This window comes from Esox lucius, chromosome 14 (assembly GCF_011004845.1).
Source record: "Esox lucius isolate fEsoLuc1 chromosome 14, fEsoLuc1.pri, whole genome shotgun sequence".
NCBI lineage: Eukaryota > Metazoa > Chordata > Actinopteri > Esociformes > Esocidae > Esox > Esox lucius.
This window is the reverse complement of record NC_047582.1, coordinates 27,262,696-27,273,387: the sequence shown is the minus strand read 5'-3', so window position 1 is coordinate 27,273,387 and position 10,692 is coordinate 27,262,696. Positions and strand designations below refer to the sequence as shown.

General features: G+C 39.2%; 1 long non-coding RNA gene across 1 annotated transcript; it reads right to left on the bottom strand.

Moving 5' to 3' along the window:
• Positions 1 to 5,419: 5,419 nt before the first annotated feature.
• LOC117595577 lies at positions 5,420 to 6,716 on the bottom strand. The gene is made up of 4 exons (XR_004576826.1): positions 6,625 to 6,716; positions 6,178 to 6,298; positions 6,007 to 6,066; positions 5,420 to 5,912 (listed from the first exon to the last, which is right to left on the bottom strand). It is a non-coding gene; the product is annotated as an uncharacterized LOC117595577 (long non-coding RNA).
• Between the last annotated feature and the right edge of the window lie 3,976 nt (positions 6,717 to 10,692).

Genomic DNA, 10,692 nt, shown 5'->3' with positions numbered 1-10,692 from the left:
AAATGGGGGTGAACTAGACCACAACCGGGTTCGGCCTTTCACCATAATGAACTTGGAGGGACATCTTGAATGACCGGGGAATTCTGTTGAGGAAGATTTCCTTTCTTCCCTAGTTAATTACTGAGGTCCTCGTACCACCTTTTGGCCTCATCCCACCTTCAAAACTTCAACCCTATCTCTTGCTGCACTGCTCATCTAAAGCCACTACAGCCTGTCTACTGTCTGCTGTGACTACATCTGACCCCCACCAAAACCACATCACAACCACCACCTGCAGGCCTACCGCAACTCCAGCTTCACCACGAGTAACACAGTATAAATCAGAAACATCTTCAGACCTTGATAATTAAGAGAAACAACAGTTCAAAGAGACACTTTTTGTAGGTTTATGTTTCTCTTGAAATGACAGCAAAAACTAAACCCTTCTAGGCCAAATTCCTCCTGATAAATGATTCTGTGACCATTTTCTAAAGATGTAAGAAAGCTATCAAATTTGCACTAAACACATTTATAATACACAATCATTCATTCATATACACTACTGTTTAAAGAATCAGGGTTACTGTCAGATTCTGACTCTTTTGTAAAGTAACAATGAACCCAAGTCAGGGGGAGAAGCGTCCTTTGTTGTTTATTCACAAAATAAAATGTATTTCCTAGATGTTCAGCCCTTCTTTCCATCTGTCTCCTTGTGCTTTCCCAAATGTCTGTCTTAAACAGTATATTCATATCAGACCAAACCTTCAGCTCATCCCCTCCACTATCTGTTTGCCTTCCAATCATATAAGTGTATTTTATATCCTTATCTTATAGGGCCTGGTATAGTGTACCCTCTTGTTCCTGGGTCCACACACACACTAATCAGGTTGTCTGGGGCCCCTCCAATAACAGATTTTAGCAAATTAACATTCCTCTGTATTGTGTTCTTTAACAAGATAATGGAACTAAAATACACCTATATTATCAGGAAAACACATTCTTTCTCACAGTCACTTTGAAACGTCCTTGTTTTCAAAATATTATTTTTTCTTTTGTCCATTAAAATAACATCAAATTGATCAGAAATACAGTGAAGATTGTGGTGTAAGTTAAGGTTCACCAGGAGGAACTTCAAGGCAGGTAATACAGATACCCAATTCTCTTTGCACGATAGTTATTTATTAAATAACTATTGTAATTTAAGCAGAGAGCCACACTAAAACAAGACCAATGAAACCTCTAAATATCCATAAGATTGGGTCCAGGTCTTTTACACAGAAACTCAGAAATCATCAGAACATTTGTCCTGTTCAAGCTGGTTTCAACTAGTTGCTCTCTACACACTGTTGTTTAGGTGGTGGATAGGGCTGCTCCACAGCATCTGTAGAAACCGTTAGCCACAGATCTCAAGGATCCTTGGACTTGAGCAGAACAGCAAGTGCTCATGTTTAATCACAATCATTCCAGTTTAATAACAATCACTTTAGTTTAGTAAAAATCACTTGACCTAACAGAGCAGGATAGCACCTAATACTTTTCCACATGTGTACATAGTTGCAACATTCAACATATTTTCATGACAAGACATTGTTAATGTTGTAAATATCTATTGTAGATGGAGACAGCAAGGTCAAGAACTACAGGAAACGTATGATCTCTGTAATTGCAAACAAAGGTTTCTGTACCAAATATTAAGTTCTGCTTTTCTGATGTATCAAATACTGTCGTATGAAATACTGTCGCACCCCTGACAATTTCCATGATTTTCTTTTATAAATAATTGTGTGTTTCATTTTGATCTATCAATTAACTGATGGACACAGTAATATTTCAGTAGTGAAATTAGATTTATTGGATGAAGAGAATTTGCAATTTGCATAAAAATTAAATAAGACAGGTGCATAAATTTGGGCATCCCAACTGAAAAATCACATCAATATTTAGTAGAGCCTCCTTTTGCTAAAATAACAGCCTCTAGACACTTCCGATAGCCTCTAATGAGTGTCTGGATGAAGATATTTTGGACCATTCCTCCTTACGAAACATCTGCAGTTCAGTTAGGTTTTATGGTTGCCGAGCATGGACAGGCCGCTTCAAATCATCCCACAGATTCTCAATGATATTCAGGTCTGGGGACTGGGATGGCCATTCCAGAACATGGTACTTGTTCCTCTGCATAAATGCCCGGGTAGATTTTGAGCAGTGTTTTGGGTCGTTGTCCTGGGTCGTTGTCCTGTTGAGATATCCAGCCCCGGCATAACTTCAACTTTGTGACTGATTCTTCAACATTATTCTCAAGAATCTGTTGATATTGAGTGGAATCCATGCAACCCTCAACTTTAACAAGATTCCCAGTACCGGCACTGGCTACACAGCCCCACAGCATTATGGAATCTCCACCAAGTTTTACTGTGGGTAGCAAGTGTTTTTCTTGGAACGCTGTGTTCTTTTGCCGCCATGCACAACGCCCCTTGTTATGACCAAATAACTCAATCTTTGTTTAATCAGTCCACAGCACCTTATTCCAAAATGAAGCTGGCTTGTCCAAATGTGGGTTTGCATACCTCAAGCGACTGTTTGTGGCGTGTGTGCAGAAAAGGCTTCTTCCGCATCACTCTACCATACAGCTTCTCCTTGTGCAAAGTGCGCTGAATTGTTGAACGATGCACAGTGAAACCATCTGCAGCAAGTTGATGTTGTAGGTCTTTGGAGGTGGTCTGTGGGCTGTTTTTGACTGTTCTCACCATTCTCTGGTATATTGACTGTTCTCTCTGATATTTTACTTGGCCTGCCACTTCTGGCCTTAACAAGAACTGTGCCTGTGGTCTTCCATTTCCTCACTATGTTCCTCACAGTGGACACTGACAGCTTAAATCTCTGCGATAGTTTTTTGTAGCTTTCCCTAAACCATAATGTTGAATAATCTTTGTTTTCAGGTCATTTGAGAGTTGTTTTGAGGTCCCCATGTTGCCACGCTTCAGAGGAGAGTCAAAGAGAACAACAACTTGTAATTGGCTACCTTAAATACCTGTTCTCATGATTGGATGCACTTGTCTATGAAGTTCAAGGCTTAATGAGCTCAACAAACCAATTGTGTGTTCCAATTAATCAGTGCTAAGTAGTTACAGGTATTCAATTCAACAAAATGACAAGGGTGCCCACATTTTTGCATAGCCTATTTTTCACATCTGATTTAATTTCATACAACTTAATATTGCTACACTAAAACTCTTTGTCTGGAAAATACCCCAGTACTCAGCTTTTATTAGAAAATGAATGGCATGCCACTGTGATAATTTTCTGTGACGGCCTCAAAGGGGTGTCTAAACTTTTTCATGCGACTGTATGTCATGCAATAAAATGCAAATTAATTACTTAAAAATCATACAATGTGATTTTCTGGATTTTTGTTTTAGATTCAGTCACTCACAGCTGAAGAGTACCTATGATAAAAATGACAGACTTCTACATGCTTGGTAAGTAAGAAAACCTGCAAAACTGGCAGTGTATCAAATACTTGTTCTCCCCACTGTATTAGTGTTAAAGATGAATATTACAAATTGATGTCATAAATCTGAAGATTCTTCAGAGAGTTTCTGCCATAGATTTAAGTTAATGGTTACTGCACTGGGAGTCAAATTTAACATCTACTTTATAGAACAGACCCCATCTCAGAGGCTAAAGTATACTTCATCAAGAACTTTAAAGAAAGGACATCACCTAAATACTTGTTTTAGGCCAAGAAGATGTGATATACATATATTTGGCCAAAATATTGTACCAGACCTTTAGGCTAACTTATGTAAGTTCTCAACCCTTACTGAATCCTTACCGTCCTATGTAAACAAATGTTGCCAGAGATCTTTATTTGAGAAATCTGCCTGTGCTGGTTGGTGGTCTCAACAACATTGAACTTATTTATTTATAGTCTAGGCAGCCACGATGGCTGCTGAAGAAGGAGCAAGCTACTAGCGCTCATCTGGAGAGGATGACGAAGAACCTGGCGATCACAGTCAAGAACCTGCAGAACCATTTAGATGAGTCAGAGAACCTGAATCATCCCCAGACTATGAATGTCAATAAATATGTCAAATGAAAAAAATAGTTCTTCATTCAATATTCGTCCAAATTCATAAATTCATGTAAAACACTTGAACTCAATTGAAAAACTAAGGTTAGAATTTTAAGGATTTGTCCATAAGTGCAAACAAAGGATATTAAATTGGTGTTTAAGTCAGCTAACAGACACTCTTCTCCAGAATAGCTCAGTTGTGTAAGCAAATATTTTCAAACTACTCCCCCATGGGAGTCCAATCAAACTCCCCCATGGGAGTGCCATGTTCTTACCAAGTGGATTACACAGTATTTTTATGATGTGGAAAGACTGTGTTCTCCAATATCATAATACAAATATTTGGAAATCGATTATCCTTGCAAGGGCAGGGTATCGGTAACTACTTTTCTGAGCCAAACTTACAAGGCCATACTTTACAACTCAGTGTAGTTTTAATTTCATACTTACAATTAATCAGTTGTTGCTTTTTTGTCAAGTAATCAAGTGTGGTAAACATTGCAGTATTTGATTCATGAAAGATGAATTACATTTGATAGCCTGTTGAGCACCAAGGGATTATCAGTCTGCCCTGCCAATTCTGCTTTTGGGAGCAACATTTCAAATTTATTTGATATCTCATGTCTGGGAGAAGTGATCCATACCTACCGGAGTACCTTGTCTAGTAGTGATCCATACCTACCGGAGTACCTTGTCTAGTAGTCATCCATACCTACCGGAGTACCTTTTCTAGTAGTGATCCATACCTACCGGAGTACCTTGTCTAGTAGTGATCCATACCTACCGGAGTACCTTTTCTAGTAGTGATCCATACCTACCGGAGTACCTTGTCTAGTAGTGATCCATACCTACCGGAGTACCTTTTCTAGTAGTGATCCATACCTACCGGAGTACCTTGTCTAGTAGTGATCCATACCTACCGGAGTACCTTTTCTAGTAGTGATCCATACATACCGGAGTACCTTGTCTAGTAGTGATCCATACCTACCGGAGTACCTTTTCTAGTAGTGATCCATACCTACCGGAGTACCTTGTCTAGTAGTGCTGCAGCACATGGACATCACATGCCTCTGAGGAGACATAGGAGCAATCTGATGCTGGCTTTAAGGACGTGAGATGGAATTTCACAGATGAGGTCACTAGGGGATACCTTTTATATCTCAAAATAATTATTTCCAGTTAATGACAAGGGCCAAGTATAGCGGTTTTTAGAGCAATGTGGCTGCAGTGTTATCATTTTAACTTTCATTTGTCATTTAAATAAAACCAGCTTGTCAATTTTATTTAAACATTTTAAGTAAAATCTTATCAGCAACAGTTCATACAAGTTAATTAATTAGATGGTTAGCAATAAAGTCAAAGTAAAAAAAAAGTCTAAGTAATGTTTATTGTATAATGGCCAAAATAACAGTATCATTCAGTTAACATGAGTCAGTTTAATACTAAGGTGATTGTATGGCTTTGAACCTCACAAGCATGCATGAAAAAACAAAACGTATCAATTTAATTTCTTTTTTTTAAAATTTTGATTACAAAATACAAAAAGGTTTACATACACAAGTTAAAACAAATATGATTGTAAAAATATATAATTTAATACATAGATATTAAATTATAGGTATTACACATAGGTATTAGCTCAAGACCTTCAGTTTTAACCGGTACCCTGATAGGAATTTCACAACCAGCACACTATTAACTCTTGCAATGGAATGTATTGGTACTGTTTGTCTAGGCAATATTCCAGGGAGAAAACCGCTCCTCAGTGTAATTATTCCCTGTTAATGAAAAGGGCCCTGTGTAGCACTATTGGTTTCTCCTTCCATTTCCTTTTTTTGCCATCTTCTGTTGCAGCTCCACACTGAAATGCAAGTTCGAATTGTTTGCATTAGATAAGAAATGTCTTATTATGTAATTATTTCTAGGAAATGTTTGATCAAATGTTTTTCTGGAACCTTTTCATTTGCTTGCCCTCTGGATCCAGACATTTCTTCTTACCATTCTTCATTATGGCACTAAATGTAAAAAAAAAAAAAATACATAAAAATAATCTAATGTTTTATCACGTCTAAATGATTTATTTATGCACGCAACAGTTTCACACATTTTTAATACATTATACTCACATAATTTCTTTCTTTCCACAGAAGACAGACTTAGAGAACACCATTATCTCCTTAATTTGTTGTTTTCTCCTTATAGACTGCAATAGTTTCCCCCTGCACAGACATTTCTCATAAAGTCCTCCTGTTGATTTAGAAGGAACATCAGATAAAACAGTGCTATCATTAAAACAGTGTTAGTGACCTAGAAGTAACATTATTGGTGGAGGTCTGCCATTTCAAATTTCTGTCCACACAAGATCAAAACAAATTCTGAAGGTCTTTGTTTTTACTAGTTCCTCAACATCTTAATCTGCTATTAATATCAGGTTTTACATTATGCATGACCATAATGCAATATTTATTTTGTGTTCAATAACAATCAGAAAAGTATCTAATTTAACTCATTAAATAAAAATACAGTTGGAGTTATACAAATATTTCCTTTTAGAAGTAAAATGGCATACTGACCAGGAGAATGAGCAAGTCCAACTCCGAAGACTGTGACACAAAGCAGGATCAAAGTTGTAGTCTTCATGTTATTTTAATTAGGTTGTGACTGCAGAGAGCGGACGGTCTATTGCCTTTATATGCACACTTCATGGTTTCACTTTCCATATGAATCCCATCTAACTTACATTCTCTTTTTCCAGTACATTTCAACCCTACCTGAAACAACGGTTAATTAGTGTCCCTGCTATTCAGGTTTTCCAAATGTTGGCTCTGTATGCAATCAATCAATCAAATTTATTTATAAAGCCCTTTTTACAACAGCAGTTGTCACAAAGTGCTTTTACAGATACACCCAGCCTTAAACCCCAAGGAGCAAACAACAGTAGTGTTGAATTTCAGTGGCTTGGAAAAACTCCCTAAGGCGGCCAAATTTTAGGAAGAAACCTAGAGAGGACCCAGGCTCAGAGGGGTGACCAGTCCTCTTCTGGCTGTGCTGGGTGAGATATTAAGAGTCCAATTGGAATAATTAATAAATGGATCTGGGCTAAATCCAGAGTCTATTTAAATTTAGACTAGGTCAGAAGTATGACCAGATGTACAAGGACAGGGCCAGCAACGGGCCCCCCAAACCAGGTACCTCTGCAGGTGTGGACCAGGACTTCATGTCCTCCTAAAGTTTAAAACTGGAATAGACTGGGAAAATTCAGAAAGTGCATTCCTCATATCAACAACGAGCATTCCTCGTATGCCACCACAATGGATTTGAATTGAAACAAACAAGATGCAATTTAAGTGCAGACTTTCAGCTTTTATTCCAGGGGCTGAACAAAAATATTCTATGAAACATTTAGGAAGTGCTACCATTTTCATATACAGTCGCCTTAGTTCAGGGGCTCAAATGTAAATGGATAAATTAACCCAATTTATTCTTTGTCAAGAATCTTTTGCAGGCAATGACTGCTTGAAGTCTGGAACACATTGGCATCACCAAACGCTGGGTTTCCTCCTTTGTGATAATTTGCCAGGCCTTTACTGCAGCTGTCTTCACTTGGTGTTTGTTCATGGGTCTTTCTGCCTTAAGTTTTGTCTTCAGCCAGTGAAATGCATGCTCAATCGGCTTGAGATCAAGTGACTGACTCGGCCATTGCAGAATATTCCACTTCTTTGCCTTAAAAAACTCCTGGGTTGCTTTCACAGTATGTTTTGTGTCTTTGTCCATCTGTAAAGTGCCATCCAATCAACTTAGCTTAAATTGGCTGAAGCTGAGCAGACAATATATCCCTATACACTTCAGAATACATCCAGCTGCTTCTGTCTTCTGTCACATCAATAAACACTAGTGACCCAGTACCATTGGAAGCCATGCATGCCCATGCCATCACACTGCCTCCACCGTGTTTTAAAGATGATGTGGTATGCTTCCTACCATGAGCCATTCCAAGCCTTCTCCATACTTTTTTCTTCCCATCATTTTGGAACAGGGAGAGTTAGTTTCATCTGTCCAAAGAATGCTTTTCCAGAACTGGGCTGGCTTTTTAGCAAAGTATAATCTGGCCTTTCTATTCTTGAGGCTTATGAATGATTTGCACCTTGTGGTGAACCGTCTGTATTTGCTCTTGTGAAGTCTTCTCTTTATGGTAGGTTTCAGTTGCATTTAGATCTTCTTTGACCACATGTTGTGGGTTCACAGCAACAGCTTCCAAATGCAAATGCCACACCTGGCATCAACTCCAGACCTTTTACTCATTCTCCTGGTCAGTATGCTTAATTGATGAAGAAATAAAGGAATAACCCACAACTGTCCATGAAATTGTCCAATTACGTTTAGTAATTTTCAAAATGCTTTGAAATGCTATTTCTGCCTAATGCTATTTCAGATTTCAGCTGTTGCTGTTGTCCAACAACTTCTGATTTAATTTGCACTTCCCTATGGTACCTGCGTCTGCTACGTAGCTAGCGATCTACCTCATGAACAACCGTGTTCGGAGAAAAGATCTGACATTCTGACTAAAATCATGGTTCACAAACCACATTAGTTTTGCATCACCTCTTCAGAATGCTAACTTAATATGTTTCAAGACCTATAAAAAGACAAAATCCGACAATTTAAGACATTAAGATATTAAGGACCCACAGACACCCTGTGCACACACTAAGTTGCTCTGCATAAGAGCATCTGCTAAATGGCTAAAAAAATAAATGTTTAGAGCCTATAATACACTTGAATTAAACTTACAGGTACAGACCAAAAGAGTCTAAATCCATTTCTGATTCTTTGTGTCCTCTTCTTTCTGACAGATTCCTGAATAATCTATGCCCTTTTCTAATGCCTGAATGAGCCAAAACACAAAGTAGATGTTAAGTATTTCTAAGTATCAGAGAAAGCATAAGCACTTCATAAAAATTTAACACAGAACATTCATTCAAAATGTCAATGCCTGGCCTTTCACTGAAAATTAAGGGTGTTAAATATAAGCCAATCAATAAAATCCATTTGGCTTTCATATTGTGGAGTGGTGCTTAGATAACAGCACTATATCATCATGGATGTTGCTATTGGGGGTAGACAAACTTTTCTCAGAGCAGGTGAGTAACCTCCCTATTCCGTGTTTTAATGTACGAGTGTAACAAACAAGGGAGATACACCGATCAGCCATAGCATTATGACCACTGACAGAAGTGAAGAACACTGATCATGTCGTTATCATGGCACCAGTCAGTGGGTGGGACGTATTAGGCAGCAAGTGACAATCTGTTCTCAAAGGTGATGTGTTAGAAGCAGGAAAATCTGAGCGACTTTGACAAGGGCCAAATTGTGACGCCTAGATGACTGGGTCAGATCATCTCCTAAACTGCCGCCCCTGTGGTGTTTCGTCTGCAGTGTTGAGTACCTACGCATCGCTTACCACACATGGCACCAGGATGCACTATGGGAAGGAGGCAAGCCAGCAGAGGGAGTGTGATGCTTGGGGCAATGTTCTGCTGGGAAACCTTGGGTCCTGCCATTTGTGGTTACTTTGACACATACTAGCTACCTGAGCATTGCTGCAGACCATCTACACTTTCACAGCAACAGTATTCTCTGTTGGCATTGGCCTCTTTCAGCAGGCTATGCCACAAAACAAAAATGGTTCAGGAACACGAGTTCAAGATGTTGACTTGTCATCCACATTCCCCAGATCTGTGGGATGTGCTGGACAAACAGGTCCAATCCACGGAGGGCCCACCTCGCAAATTACAGGACTAAAAGGATATGCTAACATCTGGGAGCCGGAAGCAACAGCACACCTTCAGAGGTCTAGTGGAGTCCACGCCTCGAAAGGTCAGGGCTGTTTTGGCGGCAAAAGGGGGACCTACACAATATTAGGCAAGTGGTCATGTAATGGCTGATTGGTGTACTTACCATCAGTTATCCTCACACAGAGAGCTGACAGTAAGTGGCTAATAAAAGACCAGGGACCAAATGAATGTAAATTTGCCAACCTGGGAAATTGCTACAGGAGATCAAAGAGCAAATTACACAGTGGGGATGACTTGGTGGTAAAGGCCAGTTTGGAAATGTTGCAGGGACACTGGAACGAACACCCCCTCCCACTACCGAACAGGGTCAGTTGAACAATGTCTGTTGGAGACATACACACATTCACTTCCCTTTCCTCTGTGTATCACACTGGGACTTTGGGAAACTCCCAACTGCAAAAAGCTTAGTCTTAAAAATGCTACATCTGTGGCTGTCCAGTCAATTACCACTAAGGCCACCTAGCACGGTGAGCAGATCACCAGTAGAATCCTTTAGTTGAAGCCAAGACGCCTAAACACAGCAACAAAGCAGTTACTTCTGTAATCAGATGTGTGTCAGGTTTACATTCAATTGAAAGGGCAATATTACGTACTGGCTGTACGTGGTAGCAAAAGTCACTGCTGTAACACTTAAATATGGCCGTTGAATATAATGTAGACAGAACAGTGGACAACGAACACTAAATGCCCTTACACCCACAGTATTCTAATTTTTCATCTGCTGTTCCTTCTGACAGTTAAAGGCAATTTCAAATGCTGATGCAGTTGCTCATTACCAAATGCTTG